This window comes from Rhea pennata, chromosome 5 (genome assembly GCF_028389875.1).
Source record: "Rhea pennata isolate bPtePen1 chromosome 5, bPtePen1.pri, whole genome shotgun sequence".
In the NCBI taxonomy this organism is placed as follows: Eukaryota; Metazoa; Chordata; class Aves; order Rheiformes; family Rheidae; genus Rhea; species Rhea pennata.
The window spans coordinates 50,238,345-50,264,987 of record NC_084667.1 but is presented as its reverse complement, the minus strand read 5'-3'; positions in this window follow the sequence as shown (position 1 = coordinate 50,264,987).

The window sequence follows — 26,643 nt, the reverse complement described above, 5'->3', positions numbered from 1 at the left end:
AAGCATAGACTTTATATTTACCCCTTTGGGGCTGTTCTTCCATTTTTATGCTATATAGCTGTGTTTTACAACTCGAAATAAAACATAATGTTTTGTCTCAAACTAAAATGGAGTCAAAGTAATTTTTGCATTTTCCATTTTCCCTTAACATTAAAAATATTAAAAGATTCATTCACCTTTTCCAATTCATGCTCAAAAAGAGAATGATAGATAGAAATTTATGCAAGAAATGCTCTCTTATAACATCCTAGAGGAATAAATTATTTTCACTGATATCCGCAGCTGTAAACAAACTATGGGATGAGATTACCCTTTAGTACTTGCTCTCATATACGCTATAGTTGATTAAAGGATGGATTTGATTCTGGCATTTTTTACATATCCAGCACATCCATTTTTTTTTATTATATCAATCTTTAGTTTGGCAGGAAGAGAGAGATATTATCAAACAATATTTATTGTTGCTTGGCAAAGAGCTTTTTTGGATTTTGACTCTGTTATTGCTTATCTGCTTTTTTCACATTATTGTTGTTCACCATTATTTTCATGCTCTCTGAATTCCATTGCAGGGTTAGCATTTAACTTCATGACTAAACTATCAAATTCAGTATTGTTCTTTAGTCAGCATAACCTATTTAGGGTTTGTTTAAGCGGCAGTATGTGATATGCACTTACTACCTGCAGTAATATCTAATTACAAACATAGCTTTCGCCCACAGAGTGCTGAAGACTTTTGAAGAAATTATACTTTAACACTGACATCAAATGAGCTTGCAAAATTTAAAACAGAATTGGTTTCAGAGAGATGCAAGGGAAAATAATGGTGTTTTTATTACTGCTGTTTACTGTGTTGTTATTTACTGATGCTAAATGTCAGGTATTAAGAGTCTCCCGTACCAATTAACAGTTTAATTAGAATTGCAAAGATATCATGTAATTTTGTCTCTGACACCAGTCAGCTTCAAAAGTCTACTACAGACCTAAATGGAGTAAAAAATAAAGTAAAAGAAGCTATTGCAAATACATTCTTCAAAGCAGTCATATTAAAGTAAAAACAATGCTGATTATTTTTTGATTAGGACATTTTATACAATAACATACATAGAAATACAAGATTACAAAATATCATAGCACAGCTGGAAAGAAACAGGCTCATATGACACGGTTTCAAAATGGGTTAACTTGATGAGAACTAAGCCAATAGCTTTGTACTCTTGCAGCAACTGCAGTTTGCAAAGTCACTAAATTCAGACTTGTACTGTATTTATTCAGGAAAAAATTCATTAATTCATAGTCAAAGTTGTAAATCCAGGATATGAAAAGACTATTAGTATGCTGCAGTTACAAACAAAATCCAAATATTTGAGACCCACGGCATTACTCCATTTTTGCAAAAGGACTTAGCTTTCTGTTTTGCAGTATTCTGTGAAATAGTTTTGCACCTCTGCCAATAATTATAGCGAGCACAGGAAGAAAAAAGCTCATTTTGTGTATGCCACTTGTGTACCCACTGTCTTCCATCTGCTCAGAGTGTAGGATGGTCTCTGTTTCGACCTGTATTAGAAGGGGAAAGCACCCTCTGAATCTCCATCATTCCTTGTGCCCTATCTGAAGTCCTTGGCCAAAATATGGGCCTATCTCCAAGCAGTGCGGATGCTGAATATATCCAGGTTTGAGAACGGGCTGTGATCTATGCTTGAAAACCACGTAGATGTAGTCAGAAGCAGGTTGGTCTGGTTTCTCAGGTAAGGGTACTTGGTGGGTTGAACTAGATGATCTCCAGAGATCCCTTCCAACCTTACTGATTCTGTGATTCTATATTATGCATTTTTATTTGTTCTGTGAAGTCAGAATGAGTAAATTGTAATAAGGATATGAACCATAGTGGGAGGTATTACAATATATTTTCCTCAGACTTTATAGTATGATTTAATTTATCATCTGTGTCAAATGATTTGAGTTAAAATGGACTGATGTGGAAATTCAGCTGTTTTTCAACTCTAGTTACAGATAAGAGCTTTATATCTATTTATGAAGGATTAGAGAAAGATGACTTTGTAGCATGTAAATTAAAGATTTGGGTAATCTGAAGACAGGCTTATAATTTTATAAAAATCCAACTATTGTTTCTACATATGCAACTATGATATAACTTAGTAAACAAAAACAAAAGGTAGGAATTTGCAAGAACTCACAAGAATCAGTCAGATCACTGATTCTGTCTATAGATAGAAAAGATAGGGAAAATAGTTTGTGAAAGAAGCAAATCCTGAAAGAGATCCTAACCCTTGCTTGCAGGCTGAGAAGTCAGATCAATGAAAGAAGGCTATAGAGCAACTTAGGGGTATAATTTGAAAAACTGCCAGATAATATGGTTTGCACTGAAGAAATTTCCCTGAAATCATTCTTGAGGAATGGGATAAGGCAGATTCTATATTTTCACACCTGTCAGTCTGCTCAGGATATCGCTAGGCCCTGGCTGTTGTAAATGCATTGCTATTACGTGAGAAAGTGTCTCTACCCTCTGAGAAAATGGATCTCTAATCTGAGTTTGGCCCTCATCTTGTTTTTCTAACTTAAGTACAGATTCCTAATGAGGCTGACATATGTTGTAATTGGTGCATTTGCTACTAGTAACACTCCCTAAATCTATCTGGTCTTCTTCCAATAACCAAATTTTAAAGAAACTACTGCTGAAACAGCTCATGGCTCATGGAGCATAACTTCTGTGGCGGGAAGGACAGGGTTTGCTTCTCTTTCCAGTGAAAACAGCCTTTCAAAGTCATTTGTCCAAGAGTCATCTGGGAGCTGTAAGTCTCTTACTACAAAAACACAGATGTTGAGACTGGAAATTAATTTTGTGGCTTTGTTTGTAACCTTCTGGAAAGGAATTAAACTAGTGCCCCAAAGACTGCTTTCTGTAAAGACTAGGCTGTTTTCTTGTTTACTGGTTTGTTCTTCCCTCATCAGCATCCAGATAGTGTGAAAATGAGACATAACCTCCTGGCTTCGGTAGCACTGAAATCTATTGGTGATTCTGCTTTTCATAGAGTGGGAGGAGGCGAATATCAGGGTGTGCGTAGAAACCTCTGGCAGGCATCCTAGTTCCTCTTTACTTGTTACTACTTTTGTTCAAACAAAGCCATGTATACAATACAGAGACAATTTCGAATGTCTGCATTCTGTTAATCGACATCAGTATGCATCACAGCAGTTTAAGCAAATGGTTTTTCAGTACAGGACATATTGCTGCAGGTAAGCAATGCATGCGAATGTATTGTCAGAACTGCCATTAGAATCAGAGCTGCAGAGAACGCCCCTACTTTGAAAACACTTCATTCGCATTCCCTTTCTCTGCAAACAGTAGTAAATTGCAGATTATTAGCTGCATAAAATCCAGGCAGGGAGTTTCAAGCTGCTGACATTGTGGCATTGAATATACAGAGCTCAGCAGCAAGACGCCAGCAGCAATCTGAAACAACCTTCAGTAGACTCCCCATCTAACAGCTACAGATTCAGAGCATCATTGGATGTGCAACCTCCCAAGGTTACTGAATAACAATCCTATTTCTGCTAATAGTAGACACTCCTTGTTCACTTATAATTAGTCACCATGGAGTTTTTATAAAGGTTATTGGTTTGAAAGTTAATGCTGTGATTTGTTTTAAGGGGGAAGAAAAACACACATGCATGCACACACACGTTGAGCAGAGGAAATTATCCTTCTACCATTCATTAGCAATAGTCGCATTTACCTCCGGCATTTTGTGTATACATTGCAGTTCTTTTATGCTCTGCATCCTCTGAGTGATTATTGTTCTGGGAAAGGCTGGGACCTGAACATCTGTAGCTCCCCTAAAGCCACAAAGTCACTTCACTCTGCTGCTTGAGCAGCAATGGCACCTGACTCAAACAGAGCAGATATTCCTGGGTCTAGTGCTGAGAACATTAAATCCTTCCTCCAGCAGACAGCACGACTGCACTTCCTGCTGCAGGTCACTGAGCCTGTCTTCTCTACACGGTAAACCACAAACGGCTGGAGAGAGCAGAGGTCCTCCTTAATCAGTGATGATGTTTCTCATTTATTTGGTTTTAAATAAAAGTTGCACAACTTTGCCTGGTGGCTCAGCAGTGGTGTGGTCAGCAAGCTAATGTGACATCATACTGATGCCGTCTGTTTTAGACTTCCCCCTAAAGGTCGGAAGAATGAGGCATAAAAGGGAAAACAGACTTATCAATAATATTTTCTTTTATTTTCCAGCCTGATGAGCTGTAATTCAGATTGTTAGCACACTGTGATGTGTGGATGCAGGCAGGTTTTAATACTCATAAAGGCAGCTGTATCTGCAACATGAGAAGTTTAAAATTTATTTTAAATATTTAGAGGACAAATACTGAAATTACAGATCTGATGGTTCTTCAGTTTTGGTACCAGAATAAGTGGTAAAAGCCATAATTAGAAAAGCACAGACCGGATTTAGATCCCAGTCGGTCTGTCCTTTCACTACAGAAGAAAAGCAAAGCTCAGTTGTGGCACTTCACAGAAATCTAGCAGGGAAGTGTTGGATGGGGGACACATGCCATGCCACAATAGTTAGAGCACTTTGCTCAGCTGCAGAGATGTGTGCTTGCTCTGAAAGCTTGGGTGCATGTGAACGCACCAGCACCAGGTTGCCACTGCCTGGGCCTTCAATGGCGACAGCATCGCTCACATTGTAATGTGGAGATCCTCTGCAGAGTTTGACTGAATACCCTGGCTTGTGCAAATGATTGATGTGCAAAATCAAAAGGAAATGTGCAAAATCCATTATCAGCAAGATTTTGTCTCTTAACCGCAGAAATTAAAATGTTAGTACATAATGCAAAATTGCTTCTCAGGTCATGTTCACTAAACTAAACAAATATATTTGTATTTATTTCTCAAATGGAAAGCTGCTTAAAGCTACTTTTAGCAGAGTATATACTTCTGCCGTTTGAGACACAGATTCCTTTTCTCCTTGCTTAAATCTACATTTTCACTTCTAACCCTGCTGCTTTACATTCAGTTCCAGCATGCCCAGTTATTGTTTCCCCTATCGCATTGTTATCAGATGTTCTGCAGGTTGACAGTTATTACCGTGTGCCAAGAGAAAATGAAGGCAGCACAGCTCTGTGTGTTTATTCCATGGCCAGTATGCATGGTATCATCCTAATCAGTGTGTTATTCAATAATCTTCTCCTCCGATTGCCAGGCTTGATTTCAGGTACATTGCAAATGTAAGAAATCAGTGGGCGTGACATTCTGTTTTTTATCTATTCCAGTTAAAAGTTATATATTGCTGAAGTTGCTTGTGATTCATTCAACTAATGTTCTGCTCCAGACAAATGACCTGTGTCCAGTTCCTATAAAAAGATGTAAAAAGTAGAAAGAAGCTACACTTGTGGGTTTTTTTGTTGTTCTTGTTTTAAGTGACACTAGAAAGATGAAATTTGTGTATGAAACCTGGGGAAAATTTACTGCTGGTATGCAATACTGCTGTAGTATTCCAGATATGAAAGAAAACATTTTCTCTTTGTATTCCATCATCTCAGACTAAATCTCTAGATTTTCTTGTCCTTCCTTCATTTTCCTGATTAATTAGTTTTTTTCTTTCACTAGTGAGACATTGCAGTGTTCTGATGTGTTAGTATGTCCACAATCCTTCTATGGGAAGTATTTACAAATTTGTTCATCTTTATACATACACGATATCTTCTTAACCACATAACTATATATTTTACATCAGAAATTGTGCATGCTATCTTTTGAATTTTAAATGTTATTGTAGATTTTGTATTTCTACTTTAATTTATAGATATATATTGTGGTTTTGAAACCAGCATATTTTCAGTTTCTCAGCTTTTCTTCACTGTCTGTGTGGTTAGAAACTCAATATGAATTTTTAAAATGAAAATATATGTTATATACTTGCATGGAAGTTAGGAGGCATTCTGAAAACATTAGTTTAAAACCCAAAATAGAGCTATGTGTTGTCAGTAATGAAAGTCATGAGACATTTTTTCCATCGAAATACAAGATTTCTCAAAACAAAAATCCGGTATAAGGGGGGGAAAAAAGACTCAATCTTTCACCAAAACAAGGGAAAAAAAATATCAGTTTTGAGAAATTTGTAAGAAGAATACATATCTGCTCAGTGAAGTTCTGATACATCTCCCATGCAAATTAACCAAATGTTGAGCTACTAGGAATATTGAGTCGCTTTATGATTTGTTAAATTCAGAAGACTACTTAGATTTCAAAAAAGCTTGTTAAGCGTATGTCTAGAAATCAGTTGAAGAAATACTCAGAAGCTTGAGAATCCTTTCATATTAGGGAACATATCACATGTTTAGTATACTTAGAGACACAATATAAATTGCTAGACTACTTGTAGGGCTACACTTACACTTAAGCTATAACTAAATCTACATCTTAGTGGAATGATAAAAGCTGCACAAATTAAGTATATATATTTCTGATTCTGAAATGGAGCATTTAGAATTTTAAATGATGACTTAGAACCTTAAGATAGTGTACATTTTGCCCCAATTCTTTTGTCCAGACATTTAACAACCTTATTTCTCTAAGTATGTTTAGCTCTTGTAGAGTGTGTAGAGTGATCTGGAATTAAATATACGTAAGAATAAAAATAAATTTTTAGCTTCAACTAAAAGTAAAGAAACAAAATATGTTTTTCTGTAGTTAAAAAGATACAATACTATACTATCATTTTTTATTCTAACATCTCCTAATAGTAAGAAACATTAATTAGAAAGGTACTAGGAAAAAAAAGCAAATAACAACCATGTAAAAACCTCAGAATTTAGTACTAAAAAGTAATAGATCTTCTTATCAATAGCCTTTCTTCTGCAGAAAATAGAACTCCTTAATGAAGAAAAATGTCTAGCTCCTCAATTCAGGAAAGAGTAGGAAAGTAAGGGGGTTTTACATTATTATTTATGTTAGAGCTCATTTGATCTGGCCTCAATTCCAAAGGTCCAAATGACCTACTGACCCATTGAAATACTCTTCTTCTGATAATATATTAAATTTTCTTTTAGTTCCACCTAGATGATAGAAGATTGTATTATAATATGAGAAGAATTTCAGGACCTATTTTTCTCTTTTCTTTTTCCTACAAGTTAAATCATAGTGAAAAATCTCACCAGCCAAAACATTTCCAAGCAAAGGCCGATCACAACTTTAAAGTGGATATTAATAGGCAAGTGTTGGCTAGAAGACAGACAGAAGGACCTCCTTTTCCCCCCTTAATGCTTCCAAGGCCCATAGGACATCCCCAGGTTCCCCACATGCCCTGTGCCTGGGGCTTTGATTCATCTTCAGATGATGCTGCACAGGTCTGGCTCAGGAGAGAGTAAGGCCACAGCTCATTCCTAGGGTCTAGGGTGGGTGAGAGGATGTGGGCTGGGGCAGAGCAAGAATGGCCGAAATCATTAGCTGCTTGAGCATGAATTGTGTCCTTTGTCCTCAGCTGCAGAGCATAGGCTCCAGCCTGTTTTATTTATTAGTGTAATGTTAGCCTGAGACACCTCAGGGACTATTTCTTTTGGGCAATGTACAGAGTAAATAGTGCTGAGTATGTGAAAGCCAGATGATTGTCAATAGCGCCAGATGACTTTCAAGACAATGGTGAAAATCCTCAGAAACCTCGAGTCTGAGCCCTCTCTTATGGGCCAGAGTATCAGTCTAAAGAAAGGAAAGAAACACTGCTTGCTGTTGTTTAGAATTCATTATGCATGCATAGTTTTCCTGACATGTTTTTGGCATAGAAATGAAAATGCTACTATGTAGTCCTATACATAGACTTCAGATTGCAGTGTTGGTTGTACTGATTGCAGGAGTTGAAAAGTATCACTGACCTTTGCTTTGCCATGGTGCTGGTTGTATTGATTGCAGGAATCGAAGACATTACTGACGTTTGTTTTGCCATGGTTTTTGTCCACCAGAAACATTAGTGAAGAGCCCTTGGCTAGCTATGGGAAAGAGAAGCCAAAAGAATTAAAAAATAATTCTATCATTCAGTAGTTACTCAAATTAAATGTGCTCCTGAAGTTTGAACAGTGATGAAGTTCTGTTGGGATGTTTCTTGTGAAAAAGTTCAGCAATATCTGTAGCTTGCATGTTTTAGAGTAATGGCTCCTGCACAAAGTGCAGCATTTTAGGAGCTCCTCTATTACACACTTAGCTGCTTGTAACCATTCTCCAACAAAAACAATTCTTTCTCTAATGAGTATAAGATGGAAAAGCTTGTTTTTGACAATACAGTACCTCAAACATGTAAAGGCTGGCATGAACATTGCTGCATAATAATACTTATCAGTATGATTTATTGAACTATAATGATGCATTTTCTGAGAATTAATTCCAAAGTGTGTGATGTTTGATACAGTTCTAATCCTATAGCAATCCATGTGGTATGACAGTATTTACTTGCATTATGTCTTAGCACACTTTGTCAATATGTTCCAAGATATGACTGCTGTATCTGAGGGAAGGAGGAGAGAAGGAGAATGCCTGTGTGATAATTTTTTTGATTAGTTCATTTCTTTAATATGAGCAACCTTCTCACTTAAGCTAGACTCATATTTCAGCCACAGAAATAAGACATTGGAATTAGTGTAAATTGGCATTTTTATATACTTTTCAATTATAATTATGCTAAAATCGGGGCCTGCAGATGTCAAATCAAACATTTAAGAAATTCTGACTCTATTTTCTATCATTCATCTGGCAGACACTAGTTATAAATGGTGAAAGACCAAGAAATGAAGAAGTTTAATCTTTTCACAGAGCAGTATATTCTTGAAAATAAAATGTGTTATATTTGGGATAATAAATCAAATTTTTAAGACTTCTCAACAAAGGTTTGAGTTTTTTTAATAGTGGAATTTTTGTTTCGAGAGCATAGTTTCATGGCCCCGAGACCAAGATGAATCCCATCAAACATTAAATATTTTGCTATAATGTTTAACTTAAGAGTCAAATGATTAGATTCCTACTATTAATATAGAAAAAGATAGACAACTCTAGTGTTTTAATCAACCTTTGGGGTCACTTTGCATTTGACAGCAAGAATCCATGGTACTTTCTTTCCTTGCTGCTGAAGGTGTGTCAGATACATAAAGTGAGGTACATTGGATTGCTAGCCATAGCTGAGAATCTTTCCTGATAGTAATAGGCTAGTAGGCTACTTTTCTTAACCTTCTAGAATGTCTGTATTTATACAGGTCTAAAAACTCCTTTTAAGCACTCATTTTCATAGTACTTTTCCTAATTTCTTTGTTCATGAAAGAATTCCAAAACCAAGATTTGCTGTGTAGTAATCTGAGCTTCATATCAAATGATACAAGATTATTCTCACTTCCTTTCTTAACCTCAAATATGAGTTAAAGAATATTTCACCCATACATATTGTCTTTCACTCACGATTCATGAAACATCTTGTAAATGCCATTCAGTTATTTATACAGTTATTTAGCACTGATTCTGTCTTACATTCTTGCTAAGGTAATGATCCATATCAGTATGCTAAGCTGAGGACCTTCACAGTGCCTCGCTATTCAGGTTTAGGTCGAGGGAAACTTCTTCATAAGCTTTAACAGAACCTGCTGCTTCTGAGTCTCTAAATCTGTAAACTATTGTTCAATTGCTGTCTTTCTTTTCTAGGAAAGTGAATTACTTCTGAGATTTACGCTATTCAGTACCTTCTTTAAAGTATCAGACACTAGCCAAACTACTGCTAATAAAGAACTATGTAAATGGTATTTTAGGAAGACTGTCTTCTTTCAAAGGTAAGCAATGCGAATTAGACTGGCATGTGAAAATATGTAGTGAAACCTACAGCTAAAGGAAACCAAAATTAGATGAAAATGTAGCTAGGTATATATGACTGAACCAAATTCTCTCCCTGTTTTAGTTTTACAGCAAATCCAAAAATAAAGGTAAATATAGTAATACAGGTTACACAGGTGAGGTGATTAAAGTAAGCATCTTTCTTTCACTCTCCCATCACAATCAGTAGCACCAGGGAATGAATCCCAGGGTGCTGATCCTTTCTGCCTTCCTGTAAATCATGCTGGGGGAACTCATCTCATTGCACTTCAGACTAGCTGCCTAACTCTTCAAGGCAGAGCCAGTCACTCAGACACCTTTGATAATCAGGAGAGAAGTCAACACGTTCAAAAGCAATTACTCCCATTCAAAGGTAGGTGTGTAATGCTGTAGCTTCACAATCCATTTAAATCAGATTAAGTTGGCAGTGCTATAGAGAGAAGTGGTCCCCTCGTTCTTCTGCTGCTCTATTTCTCCCTTGTGTTAGTACAAGCATTCCAGCTAAAACTACTCAGCTGGGGATTTTGCCACGTTAGCTTTAACCAAGATGGGTTCTTTGACCTAGTCCACTCTACAGCTGTACAAAGCTTCCCCAAGAGATAGGAGACGGTAGAGAGATGAAAGGGGAATGACAGAAGCACTTCCTTCGGCGTCAGTGCCAGATGCTGCTGCTGCAAATTGATTGTGAAACTTTGGTGGAAGATGTAATAGGTTGCCTGCCCCTGTTGACTGCAGATGGAGGCTAGCCTAGCCTATAGGGGAGATGAATCCCCACTACAGATGTCTGTCTAGTGTAGTTCAAAATAATTGATTCAAAATGTTATACTTTTTCATGTTGAAATAGACTTAATGACAAGGAAAAAAATATAAATACATAGGGATTTTTTCCTGCTTAGAAACGCATTGCATTCATGGAGCTAAAGAGAGTAGATTTTTAATACTTTTCAGTCAAACAAAAAGAATCCATTTCAGAACACTAAATAGATACATATTGTACTTATTTTTTAGTTTTAACTATGCACTAGGGAACTAAATACACAGACTAAGTCATACAGAAATATAGGAGAACCAGATCCATAATACGTCTTGTCTACAGTTTCTTACAGAGGTTGGAGTCCTTTGGGATTCATATGGATTGATACAAAAAAATTAAAAAGGAAAAAAGTAATAAACTGTAATGGAAACCATGTTTCTGTGCTTTTGCCAGAAGGCATTATAATATTCTGAGTACTACATACCTCTCTGAATGAAAAGTGGGCACAAGGAAGGGGGAATGAAAAGCAGCAGGATGGTAAACAAACTTACATTTGTTTTTATGTCTTACAGTCATAATGATTCAAAGGGATTCATTTGGTATAAAAAATAGGCCTTTCATCTTTTAGCCTACCAAGCAGGGAAAACTGCAGACAACTGGCACAGCATTTTTAGAAAAGATAAAGGGGGAAAGGGGAATCTCCTAACAAATTGAAATCCTCTAAATTAATTTAGAAACAGGTCATTCGGTTGCATTTTTCTGGAGAAACAGAATATTATTTGGGAAATTGGTTTGTTTCTCTGTCCTCTAAAGACTTTTCCATAAATTTACTGTGCTCATGATAAATGCATCATTACAGAGGGGCTGATCCAGTTCCAGAGGCAAAATTCCTCCTACACTTAAGGAATCAACTATCAAGCTATACTGGAGACTCAGGCCTCAGCAGTCATTTGTGTTGCTGTGTTTTATTATTATTTGTAGTGGCTAATTTAACTGCAACTTAAGGGTTACATCAGCTCTGAAGAAAATTGGTCCCAAGGATAGAATTATGGTTTCCATGGAGATTTGCCTTCAGCATGCTAGAACACTAGTGAAATTCAAAAACTTGCCACACATTACGTAAAGAGCAAAACTTTCTGAAGTTAACTTTCCCTTATATCCTAAATACATATATACCTTGTCCAGAAGTGTTTGATAAAGCTGGGCAGCAAGTCTGACTAGCAGAAAACTACTGGAAGATATAACAATATAAAGTTTATTGTGTTTTAGATTAAAACTTGATTTTTAGATTATTCTCAATCATGAACTTTAGCTAGTAATTACGTGTGAAGTTGGTTGAATTCATCTGGATAAGATCTGAACTAATTTGTTGTCTGCAGTCACTTTGCTGTGTGTGATAATACATCCTTTTCTGGTTGTATGTATGAACATTACTCATAACTTTTGAAATATATCACTCCCAACCAATATCATCAGCTAGACTCAATCAAGAAAATAAGAAATTCTGTAGATAAAAATTTCTTCCAAAAATGTTTAGAAACTGTGATTGCCTAGAATAACGGCTATGCTGGATCTCAGTTTTTGGTTCTATACCTAGGACTGAAGGAAGCCAAAATCCCAAATTTGATCCAAATTTTTCAAACTTTACCTCTCAATGTAGAATACCATCACTGTTTATCCAAATTCTAGTCATTCCAGTGAATATAATCTCCTCAATTTCAGCTGTTTTGAAATCTGACTCAATGTGGAATTTAGATTTTCCTCTTGAAACAACCACCTTCACTTTTTGTAAGATTTCTAAAAGCTTTTAAGCAAAGACTCCTGCTAGCCATAATGGGAAAATTGGTCTTGCATACTCCTTCAGATCGTGTCATACCTTTCTTCATATTAAGGTCCACTCATTTTTATATCAAATTCAAGAGCGTTTGCTTAGAAGTACTCACCTTCTTATGGTCTTCTGCAATGTGTTGTATATGCATTCAGTTCTCTTTTGTCTAAATCAAAAATATTTTTACTCTGAGCCCTGATACTCTTATTTTAAAATACACAGAGCTATTTGGGAATTTATGCCAGCTAAAAACTGAATATGACTCTCATGATTATCTTTAAAAACTATTAGTTTCATAAACTTTGGGAATCTCAGCTTTTGCCTGTAAATTCTTAACTATTTTATGTCATTTCTCAACCTCCAGCAATATAACAGAAAAGTTAATTCCTGCTACTTTCCATACTCCTCTAATTTTCATTAAACAAGATAGATACTATACAGTATATTCTACACATAATTATCAGAAAATAAAGGACATCAAATAGCGCTTCAAAGTCATATTTGATGAGTTATGATTATTGTGATTATAAAAACGATAAATTACGCAGAAATGCAGAGAGATTCCTTCTCTTTCACTTTTTTAAAAAAGTAGCTTGAATCAAGGCTGAAGAAAGAGATAATATGCACATAATTTCTGAAATGTGATACTTCAGTTAAATTATTCACAAGAGGAAGAAAACAAATATTATCATGATAAGAGAAGTTATTATTCAGCGAGATATGATACCAAATATTGAAAGTAAATTTCTAAATATAAATCTTACTGAGCAACAGAAGCTTCAGGAAAAAGAAAAACTGAAAAAAGCTTTTGTGTGGTCTCTGGTATAAAAACAAAACAAAATCTGGAATGAATTATAGTTGATATAAACAGTAGAATCAGAAGTTTGTCTGACGTCATTTGTAGAATTTTAATTAATATAGAGACTGGTGAAGCTGTAAGACTGCAGAGACAGAGGTAGGAAATTAAGAATGCAAAAATAAATTGTGTACAACTCCATTTTATGTAATCTGTTTTGAATGCTGCTTCTTTCCTTTATATGTTAAAACAAAACTATAAAATTAAGCTTTGCTTGCCTCCATCGGTAGTTTATCTTCTCATAGAGCTATTTCAGCTTCTTGAAAATTTATTTAGAACGAAACTCATTTAACACACTGATGGCACCAACAAATTTCATGATAGTATTTTTAAAATGTATAATTGATCTTTATAGACATGAAGTTTTATCATTAGTGTAAAGTGATACTAAGCCATTGTATAAAGCCAATTGTTTTCATCCTAAAGAAAACTTTAAACTCATAGGGATTTTACATGTCTTGAAGAAGATGGCACTCAGAACACTGAAAAACAGATCGAGAATAATTCAAAAAGCCAAATCTTGCTCTATGTTAATGTGAATTGAGCTTACACTGAAACAACTAGGAGGGATAAAAAGAGAAAGAAGAAGGGAAAGAGATCAAACGTTAGCATAAGATGAAGTCACTAACCAAATCAAATACTAAAATTGAGGGTGAGTGTTCAGCCTGTGTAGTATCTGAGCATTTCAGACAGAAATAGTACTTGCCATTACAATGTATTCGTATCAGTGCTATCTCCTTTTCAAAGATGAGGAACTAGGTAACATCACACCTTCTTGAGGGGTTAAGGGTTGAGCCTGGAAGTAAATACAGATCTTCAGAGGTCATCCTTAGTAAGCTGGCAGCTTGAGAGAAAAGGTGATCTGTTTCTCCATCAAACTAGACTGATTTCTGGCAACAGAGAATCTATGCTTATTCATATATCTTCAGGGAATGTATACACTCATTCTTGACATGATATTATTTTCAGTTAATCTGACTGGGAATATGTCAATAATATTTCCTTACAATTAAGACTGTTGCTGCTTGTTTAATAAAAAACAGATATGCCTTATTTGCTCTTTATCTAATTCTCTAGTACCAAAGCAAAAGAGGAGGGATACAATAGACAATTTTGTACTATAGAATGATAAATTAATTTTGTTTTCTGTCTTATGAATCTATGAAACGTAGGGCAAAGCACTTACATTCTACTGTGGTGTTAACAGTCTCTAAAGTAAAATAAGAGTAAACAAGCAAAATGAATCAAAATTGACTAAGTTAACTAGCTGAATTTTTGGCTGGTGTAAGAAAGTTAAAGATTGAATGACAGAAAGCTGAAAAAAGAAGTAGAAATTTGAGGTTTACCTCCAAAAGAATTCATTACCTAGGCTGCAGGGATTGAGATGGAGAAGAAGGTCATGTCATATCTTTAAGATGTAAAAATAAAGAACAAAAAAAATATAAATCAAAAGAGTGTGGGAATTTCCCAGATGAAAATCCAAAGGCAGAAACATAAAACCTACAATGGATGGATACAATCAGGGAAAAATAAACTAAAGATTTGAGCCAAGTGGAAATAGGCTCCTGAAATTGGAGCCATGTGTGACAAAAGGATGGAATAAATGTAACTTAAAGAAACAGTTTGTTTTCTAAGATAAGGGCTATATGGGAAACTGGTTCTTATTGCTTTGAAAAAAGTAGGCAGAGGGGAGTGAAACAGAAGAGCAAGAAGAGTGAATATAGATGTTAAAGTGCATGAGTACTAGTTTCGGTCAGTTTACATCAATGATGTGTGGTGTTAGACCATAATGGACTAGAATGACATTCACTGTCGCACGCAACTGGGTTAATCAGTCCCAAAAGAGGGGCAGGATTTTCCAAGTTGCACAGTCTAAGGGGTTCTGCAGATGCAGCTAAAAGCCAGCAAAGAAGAATAATGGACAAGAAAAATTATGTTCAGGTCTTTTCAGTATCCATTGCATCTCTCATGAGTGGCAAACAGAGGAATAATATGTAGAGGAGAAGGGCTTCTAGAGCTTAGGTGGCAAGTGGCTTTCTGAAAATAGTTCTTTTTGTCTAGCCCTATGCAATGAGCAGGACAGCTGAAGGGTGATTTGAAACAGATAAATGACCACAGACACAAGCAAAAGGTGAATGAATGTGGCACTGTGATGGAGAACTAAAATAGGTAAATTTAATAAATACAATTCAGCAAATTAGCAAAACTTTGGAACTACAAATAAGCAAAAAAATGGAACTCATCAGAGCCTTTCCCACTGATTCTAGATACTGTCAGCATTTAGCTCAGAAAGATCCATTTTTCCATAAAAGACAAAGCTAAAGAATAAAATGTTTAGACTGCTGAGCTAGATAAAAGTAATGGAAAGTGTCACAGTAGAATAGAAATGGACAAGATTAAGTGGCTTGAGTAAACACAGAAAGAACAACTCAAATTCAAAATGTATAACAATAAAAAGCATTTCACAGAACTTCTCAGGTTAGATCATGACAATCAAGACAGTTTAAATACAGAAAAGTGATGTAATATGCACATAAATGGCATTCACAATCCACAAGATAGAGGGCAGAAGAAGATGTTCTAACAGGTAAAGGAGCATATTAGGAGTTCAGAAAGACACCTTGAAATGAACCATGCCAAAACCAATGAAAATATGTCAGGTCTGATTTGTTTTTCTTCTCCAATATGATGGCAAAATGAAAAGCTTGTGCTTTCAGAGACTAGAGCGCAGTAAGGATCGTTAGGATGATAATGTCTCTTAGAAAATCCTTGTTTCTTCCATTTCTTGCTTCTACTTTACAGGCAGTATGTATATGAAGGCTTATTCATATTATGTAAACGAATGCTTAAAAATAGCTATTCAGAAGACATGATCAGCTTAGGAGGCAAGACTCTATTCATATCCACATAATTTCTTTATTTCGGCAACAGGTACTTGCTATTGTTTTTGATAACACAAGTGAAGTTATCAGGGAGCATTGACTCAACTCATTAGCAGACTTACTGCAGCTGAGAAGTGAGTGGACCACAGAGGCAAACTACCTTTTCCAGACGCAGAAGAACAGGAATGTAAGAAAGGACTAAAGCACATAAAGCTAGCAAAGTTTATATTATCACTGCTGTATGATCATTCCTGCACTGTTTACATTATTCAAGCCAGAACTGAAGACATGCTTGCAGATAATGCCAGGAATTGAGTGGCATTAAAAAGGGTGGGGAAAGTCATAATATCATATTAGACTTGGCTGGAGATCATCTCATTCACTATCTTCATCAGGCTGAAGTAAATTGCAATGCACTATTCTTGTTCATTTACAAGAAAAAACAAAGTAGATATTTGTTGGTATATAATCAGGTTATACGTATTTCTTGCTTGATTTGACATGACCTATTGCAAATCCTCTCTCTTTTGTGTCTTGAACCACATTTTCTGGCAAAGAATTTTTGTGCTTTAACACCACTGGGCAGTTATTTTCATAATAGAAATAAGTCTCTAATTTCATAATAATCTTCCATATGTAGTTCCTTCTATTAATGTCCAGGAGACAGAGAAATTAAAATCTGATTTTCTTCAATAATTACCTATTTAGTCTTACAGTATGAAAAAGGATCATATGATTTTGACATGTCTTCTTTTTATGTTAGTCAGACTGTAAATATTATTTTGACTGGGTAGAGTATGACTTGGTTATTACCACCTATGTCACATTCAGCTGAAGTGAAAAAGCATCCTGTAGGGTTTATTTTTCCAAAACCATAAAGACTAGAGAAAGAATAATTTTATTTATCCGGCAAATCTCTCAGTGACACAGAAGTTAGAATTGAATCCAGCTTGCCTTTCAGCAGAGGTTGTGTGTGCCTTCATGCTGACAGGAGAAAGCCTTTTAAGTTGGAGGTAAACTGAAAAATCAAGAATGGATGTAGTAGAGGTGCAATAAGAAGAAACTGCTCTGGAATACTTTTATACATAAATACATTTCATTATTATATAAGGATAAATTAATCACCTAAGTATTATATCACCTATACACCCATATCACATATTCTTAGAGCGAACATAATTCCACAATGAGTGACACAAAACTGAGAAGCTTAACTTAAACTAGAGCCTACTTTGTGCCAACAACTTCCAAGATTAGCTTATACTACAGCTCACATGTCTGTGTTTTAACATTGACTGGTAAAAATATAGAAATATGTCTTTAAAAAATAGATATAGAAACAAAAATTAGAGGGTTCCTAGCTCTAATAGAAATGACATGTGCTATAAAAAGAACAAACTATGGTCTAGGAAACAGACAGGGCTGTTGAACACTGTCATGCTAAGAAGCTATTTTTTTTTATTGACATATAGTTCTCTTAGTGCACGATCTTACAAAATGCACAGTTCTTCTATATAATCTTCCAGAATGCTGATGTTTTCAGCATTTACTATAGGCACAAGGAGACACATTTCATTATCCTGATTCTATAAAACCCATCAGGCATTTATAATCCATGATTTAATATGTTAAGGTAATTCATGATTTGTATTTTGATAGCTGTTAAAAAGAATAATTCACTAAGGTTTATTCTCTGTTCCGTTAGAGGCAAAATGGTTAGGCATGGATTTATCACAAGGCACTTAAATGGATACATAATTTGAATCCTAGTTATGTTACCATCCTTAGTCAATGAAGAGAAGAAGGCCTCTCTAGTTGTTTTAAGGAGCACAGTAGGGAAATAAATATGCACCTTATTAAAATGGTCGTTATTTAAAATTAAAACTGCAACAAGAAATTTTTCAAATGCAACTCTAAGGAGTTAAATCTCTCTCTAAAGATCACTAGGGATTCTAAGAGCCTATCCACACATTGAAAGTAGCTAATACTAAGTTTCTGTTTAGAAAAAAAAACAATCAAACCTTCTTGTTTTGGCCTACAGGACTGTAGGGTCCTACATACTGGTTCATTAGAGGAACCATTAGGTGACAGTGTAGATTGATAAATGTACAGATTAATTATCAGAGCTATAAAAACTTATTCGTATTGCTTATTCTTCAGCTGCTGCATTTCTTTGCTTGTTTTCCAGGATATGGATTAAATGGCTATGATGTAATCACAGTTTACAAAAACTTGGTATAAAAATGGTGAGGTGTCATTTAAGAGAAATAGACACACCTAGCTACTGTCACAGCTAGATGGAAACAAAAAAATAGAACAAAAACATGAACAAAAGGCAGCTCCAAATTGTTCATTTGTGCAACAGCATCTAGAGCAGACATCCTGCTTCTCAAGTGGCTTTTCTGGTCACATTTCTTTATCTTGCTATAGTAGTATCTTAGCTGCTTTCATTCAAGCTTATATCATCCTACCAGGCTTTAAGAAAAGACCAGCACGTATTACATTAAGATATATTGGATAACATTAATGGATTAACATTCCTACACACAAAGATCCTAATATAAGGAAGACTAGAACAGGACAAACAAATGTGGAATTTATTATGCATTCTCTCTCAACCTCTGACCATTTTCATTTTAGATTTCCAGAGCCTTGTTCAGGTTTATCTATTTAGTAACTCACACAGGATAATCTCTTCCTTGTGCTTGTCCAGGTACTTTCCCAAGTAACACCGTCTTATCTTTAACCTGCAACTATATTGCACTGTTTCATACATGGCTAAGCTCAGCCGATATATGACAAAAATTAAATCTGTGATTGTCTCCATCAGTCAAGTATCAAAAACTATCAAAAACTACTTACTTGTAGTACTGTGCCTAGAAGTATGTAAGCATGTACTATTAATAAGATCATCATTCCTTTTTCTAGGAAACATAGCATGAATATGTGAAGAATCAACTCTAAGTTTGTTGGATAAAATGTGTAAAACGTTGACTTTCAATAGAAAAGTGATTTTTTATCTCTTTTGCATATTTTAATTCAGCTTTACAAGAACTGTGAAAGCACCAATCTCTTCACATTGTAAGTAATATGAGAGAGGCTGCCTAATTTCAGAATTATTCCTTACATTCTGATTCTTGGCTTGAAAAGATATCACTTATTTTATCATAATCTGAGCAAAAATAGATAATCCAATTTTAAATCTGCTTTAATCTTTAAATCTGCTTAATATTTCAATCTGTTTGTAAGTATGTAAAACTTTCTCCATGGAAATGATGTGTTTTACACAAAGTGAATGAGACTTACCATGACTATACATCATTTATCTTTTCAGATTCAATTCCTATTTTAAAATACTATTCAGTCCCACTTAAAGATTTTGAATATAAGTAAAAAAATATTCTGTGAATGTTTTTAATCTTAGTATACTTTGCAGCAGAACTTCAATAACTGGAAAATACCATACTAGTGCTTTATGAGGTCTGAAGATTTTTCATAATTATCCATAGCTCTTTACAGTTCTAATGATTTAATCAATGTAAGACATTGCATTAAGGATCTAAAATTAATTGTTTCACCTGTTGAACCTCAATGACATTTCAAAACAATGATTTTGGATGCTTAAATGAACATTTTTTGAACTTTCTTCCTGACAATCAATATATTTAGCCTTGCATTCTCTTCTGAGACTGTTATATGCTACATTTTCCCACTTCACAGATGAGGAGATGCAGCATTAAGATCAAATGACTTGTCCAAGATCAGACAGACATGTTGTGGCAAAGCTATGATCTTTAAATCCGAGGCTAGCATTGTAGTCATTGGACCACTCTTATTTTTATTTATTTATTTATTTATTTATTACATTTTTATGCAACTGTCCTCTCTATCAAATACCAACTTTAAACTTGTTGACTTTTGAAATTACTTGTCACTTGGAAATGACAAAGATGCGTGAAATGCTTTATAATATTTGGAAAATTGGTTGTTATTCAATTTTCATCAAGTGAAATGAAAGCCCTGACATATGAAAATGACAGCATTTCCCCCTAGTGGCTTTCCCAATATTTCATAGTGTTCATAAGACTCATTTTTCCCACTTCAGCTTCTATTCTATTTTCACTTCAACCTATTCTTTTCATACATTTTTTTTTCTCATATTGACTTCCTCAGTTTTAAAATTTCTCCCAAATAAATCTTGCTTCTTATAGCATTATTTTATTAAAAAAGATGAGAGTAAAATAGAAGAAAAAATGTTATCAATCCTTTTTTAACTCAAGCGCATTCATTTCCATCCCACACACACTTTTCAAGATGATGCTGCAGAGTAGAGCTTGAACACCACTTCTTTCTGTTCCTCATCTGGATGTCTGAACATCCTTAAAACACTTTAAATTTCAATAAACACCCATAATTAACAAGATTTAGCTTCTTCAGGTGCCTGAAGTTGTAGAAACAAAGAAAAAGAAATAGAGAATGTAAATCCTTATGCATTGTTAATTTATGTCTTCATCTTTTGCCTTAGGAAACAGGAAAAACATCAGTGAAGATGTAAAGATTTTCTACTAAAACATGAATATGATTAGATATAGTTTTGTTTTTAACTTCTGCATGTGACTCTCTGCCAGTAATTGAGTGGGAAAAGAAAGCATTAAAAATAGATGATCCTGAAAGTTTTGCTGTTGCTGATGGGAATGAGAGGTTGCAGTGCTATTTAACACTTCTGAGAGAATTCAAAATGCATTGCTTTTCTAACAGTATGAAACTGATAAGTATTAGCAGACAGGTATGAGTGAAATAAAGATGATGCATGAAATTCTTCCAGGACCTTCAGCCATCAGTATTATTAGTAAATCAACAGATCACTAATGTGTCAGATGGTTTCCCTCTAAATGCATAACAATCTTTTCTTATGCAGATAAACCACTTACCAGTATTCTTTTACTGTTATGTTTCAATATAGAGAGGAGAGCTGAACTGACTTCAGAATAACTTTGATGCATCAATGGACTCTGTGTACCTGTCTACTGTAATGCAAGCATTTCTTCTTTATGCTATTTAGTCTATATACAGTGTGCTATTCAGTGTGCTATTAGAGAGTTTTATTATGGCCCTGAACTTGGCTAGGTTTAGGGATCAATTTGGATAGGGTTGACAGAAATGTCAGCAGCTTCAGAAGCATAAGATAAACAGTCAAATTTTTCTCCAGAAACCTCTAAGCAATCATGGCTACTGTGTATAGCTTTTATGAATACCTCCTCTAGGGAGAGAATACATATTTAGCACCTTTCAAAGCAGGTAGGGGGAAGGGAATTAAGTCTATTTAAAATATAAGGAGCTTTCTAGTTTGACTTCTAAAATTTACAAAGAGGAGGAAAAAAGGAATCGGTTCCATAATGATTCCATGAGAAATCACTTGGTACTAACCATGTATATTCAAATTTAGCTGACTGGTTGGAGGAGAATCTGGCTTCCATTTAATGTTATTTCTTAACAGCAATATTCTCAGGAATATTAAAGCATCTACCATCGAATTCATACAACATGCAATGTATCCTGAGAAAAGTCAGATACAGTGAGCAAGTGAGCAATCTGAACGGGTATACCACAGAGAACAAATCACAACAATTAACTGTTCAGCAAATACAAGTAATTTTTATACAGTTCCCTTTATATCACAACACAGACTGGTATGCAAAGTTCCTTCAAATCAGACCTCATTGCAAAAGGCACCTGAAAAATGATTGAAATAGAACATATTTGTTACGAATCAAAGTTACATAGAATGTTTATGGAGAACAGTGTTTTAAAGATAACTAGGTAGTTTTCTGTCTTTTATTTTCTAGGTAAACCACCATCTAAGATATTATGGATAATGGCAGCTCGATTATTTCTAACGAGCTACTCCATGGAGTTACTTGAACACTTTTTTTTTCAAAACTAGCTCCATTTTGATTAAGACGAAGCTTTTATTCTAGATGCCCCAAAATCTTTAAGGTTATACAAGCGAAAAACTTGGAACCATCATTAATTCTGACACCTAATTGCATTTCACATTATTTCTTACTTTCTAGCCTTGAATGATTTATAATTTTGGGCTCCTGTTTGAAGGGAGAATACATAATTCTTTTTGAGGCTGTTGTTTCAAACAGCCTCTGGTGATAGTTCCAAATTTAAAAGGTGTTTGTTCATTTTCAGAGGATTTGCTTCTGCTGCCTAAAGAAAAATGGAGAAAGACAGGATGAGATAAGGATGCCTGCAGCTATTGAAGCCTCCTGTTAGCTTGTTTGACAAGATCTTACCGGTGTAGATGGGAAATATTCCACTGCAGAGATGGATATTAGTACAAGAACTAAAGCAAAAATGCATCTCATACTGGGACTGGTCTAAGATCAAGAATATAGGTATAAAACAAGAATAGCCTTTAAAAAAAATGCCGCTCTGGTTTTTACAAAAAGTACAGAAAAAAGAAAGATTTCTCATACTGGGCCTGATGTAAGATAAAGAATGTGAATACAAAACAAGAATTGCCTAACAAAGTTATATGTATCAAGACAGTCTGGACTTTACCAAAGAATAAAAGACACATAAAGGGATTTTTATCAAGTTCTTTTGGGTCAAGATTTGTACTTCACAAAAAATGATGAAGAAAGAGAGGAAAAAAGGAAGTAAAATAAAGTTTTTGAAAGGATTATCTTTGTTTTTATTCAAAGTAAATAGATGAAATAATTACAAAATGGTGAGTCATGACCACCTTGAGAATTTAGTAAAACTCTTTATTAAGTAATCTGTTGCACTGCTATTCTGATTCCACAAAGTCCACTTTCTTACGATCTGTATCTTAGACTCCATTTCCTTCTATACTGATGTGCTAAAAATATTTTATATCAGCTCTTGGAGAGAAAGGAAAAAATCTTTAAGTTTTCAGTAGGTTCATAGGGAAAAAGAGAACCTGAAGATCTCTTAACAGTAATGAAATTCTGGAAAAACTGGTCAATACAGAAAGCAGTTTAGAAAGTGAATTGAAATACTTTTGAAGAAAGTCCTAACCCTCTGTCCTTTAACGGTGTAATTATTATTACCTATGATCTGAAATGTATCAATTACATGCTTATTAGTCTGTCAATTTTTTGGTAAGAGACAGCAAGTTATTTTCAAAGTGCATGGTTCTTCATGGGAGTTCTTGGTTAAATTTTTTATTAACTTCTCTCTTTTCTGTTTTCCTGTCATATACTTATTAATTGTTGAAGTCACCCTTATGACCTGTAGTCCATACCTCTAACTTCTTTCCTAAAAGTGAACAGGCTTCTTTTTTACTGAACTATTTAAAAGTGCAGCAATTTTGGCCTTTATAGGAACTTTTAATGAAGATGAGCAGATCAGCTGAAAAGTGATTATTTTCAAGAACTTCCTAAATTCTTTTCAGCAGGCTGCTTTCTCTGTGAATGAGAGAAGTTGAATTTTGGTAGGCATACATATCAGATTTTTTTCCATAACTGATATGAAGACCCTCTCTCTAGTAAATTTGTGAAATATATAAATCTACAATTATTAAACAATCCCTTAGTTTTGTTCTACTAACATTCTTTCCATTCCATTTTCCATTTATTAAAAACAACTCTTGCTTTGACAATTTTCCATGAACAATGCCAAGCAGCAAAGCATTCAAGCATCCTTGGATGCTGAGCATCCTTTGGGGAGTAGTGCTAAGGGTTTCCAAGATCTACTGTTTCATTTTAATAGCAGAGTGATGAATAAAGATCTGTTTTTTCTCTCTGCAAGCAACACATAAACATATTGAGATAGCTAGGCAACGATGAGGGCTAAGCTAACTTGAACTACTTTGCCTTTATCAGAGGGAAAGAGTATATATAAAAACAGTAATTTCAAATCAAGTTAAATCCTCATTTCTGTTTCCTTATGTTATTATTTGATTTTATTCTTAATGTTTATAAATACAGCAAAAAATAGTCACTGCTCAATGAAACTCTGATGCCTATCTGTTATTTTATTTATATGGTACTCTAATGGTTTTCAGAATTTGAAAATCACAGTAAATATCATTAACAATTAACAACCTAACACTTAAAGTTTTTTAATTTAAATAAAGCTATATTAAATAAGTATTTGAAATTTGTTAATTAATAGTAACAGAATTATAACTAGTATTAGATTAAGTAAGCACAGTGAACAATTTTCTATCTGATAATACAACAGAATGTGTTAGTAATTCTTAAAAAAATGAAAAATAGTTTATGCATCTATGCCTATATCTATATGTATCAAAGTTCAGAGGAAAAAGAATCTCTAAATCCATTTGTACACATAGCTAAGGCTGACCGAACATGGAATAATGCATTAAATTCTGGAAGACTTTTCACCAGAAAAGTTGGATATTAATTAAGATCCTAGAAAAATACATTATTAAAAGTGATAAAATGATAGCAATCTAATTTTAACATTTAGTTATTGTTCATCATAGTGTCTCTGTAAGCGGTGAACTTGGAAGATATTATTAAGTGATAGATAACTACGGCTGCTGAGAAGCCATGAGAAGTTTTTCTGAGAAGTTTACAAAGAAGGAATCTCCCACACATTGCTTACAATTAGAGTACCCATAGTAAAGATCTTGAGAGTGTAAAGAAAGAACCTGTTCTGCCCTAACAGTGATATGGGCTACGTAGGAATAATAGTAGGCAATTGCGATCTGTTTCTGTGCACGCCTGAAAGTGAAAGATTTGTACATACCTTAGAAAAAGATCTAAACAGCAGTGTTCCCACCACAGAAGGAAAGTTACATTTCCCTTGTTGCTTGTCTACAAATAATTCATGCTTTTTCACACACTTTGTAACACTTTCCTTCATTGTTTTTGTGTATGTTAGATTTAAGTTGGAACCACTAACTTAATTCACCCACTTTCATTTTTTCCCAAAAGTGACACAGTTTCAAAACACACTCAGACTCTGCAATTGTAAAATGGGCCTTGATTTTCCTAGTATCTAGGAAGCAAGCTTTCAGACAAAATAAAATCTGCTTGGTCCTAAACAATTTGCCAAATTCTTATGTAATTACAAAGCGTAAGAGAGAAGCAATAACAAGTAATATAAAGCATCTGGGTATTGTGGAAAAAAAGAAGAAATTGAGGAAAGCAATTAAGACAAAAGCTAGTTTCTCTTTAAGAATAAATTTGTTCATTTACTGACACACACATTTACAGAAGATTTGAGGGAAAGAGGGTAAAAGTCATTCTCAGATTTGGACTATTTCTAGCCAAGAAATGTCAGAAATCAAAAAATAATTTGCCCCAAGTAAACAAAAAACAAACTTGTTTTGTCCCCCAAAACAAGTAAACAAAAGCTTCCATAACTCTATACAGAATGAATTATATCCAGTTCCAGAAAGTTTCTTTTTTTTTTCTTTTTTTTTTCTTTTTCTTCTTTTTTTTTTTTTTTTTTTTTTGTCTTGGAAAGAAAAATATGTAAAGAATGATGTGTTTTGGTTCAGCACAATGCAGTTGGGGGAATGGTTAAGGGGCTTTATTTATTAAAAAAAAAAAAACAAAAACAAACAAACAAAAATACCTCTCAGCTTTCCTTAGGATTTCCTTAGGTTCAGCAGTCAGGAAAAGATCCCTGTACTTGCTCTTTGTACCTGTATCACTGAACAATTCTAGTCTCTTGTTCAGCATTTTTAATTAATGTCAATGGCTAAGAGCAAAGTAAGCACAGCTCTGTTTACAACAAGCAGCCCATAGCCTCTGTGCACAAATGTGAGAGCCAGGTTGATTCCACTTTTAGCTCTTTGATGTTAAATCATTTCATAAGCCACTACATTTTGAAATTATGCATTGAAATTGTGATAGATTGCATCATTTTATATCCAGGGAAGCGACAAAGAGAAAGCTTACATATGCCTCTCAATAATGCAGACTCTCCAAAGATTATGCCACAATGGTAATAGGAAGACTATCCCTTATGGGGTTTTTGATACTTAAAGACCATTAGAGCTTGACAGCGTGCTATGCACTGGTAAACATTATTGTTTGAATGATGAGTCCATTTTTCTGAGAAAGTGACCACAGTACTATGAAATCAAGTAATAAAGAGTTCAGGCACTACACGTTTGCACTTAACTGCAGTTTATAATATTCCAGAAATGGCTCAATAGGGATGAAAAGTTATGGTATAATTCAAGTACTTCCCATCTGAGTGCACACCTACTGCTACAAACAGTCACTTCCCTTTTCATAGAAACAGAAAAAAACAAACAAACAAAATGTTGGAAGGGACCTCTGAGGATTGATTGGCTTCAAAGTTAGCCCAGGCTGCTCGTGACCTTCCTCAGCTGAGTTTTGAAGATCTCCAGGCATGAAGATTTTGTAACCTCTCTGGGCTATCCTTTCCAGCACTTAAACTGTCTCACTGTGAACACTATTACCCTTATGTTTAATT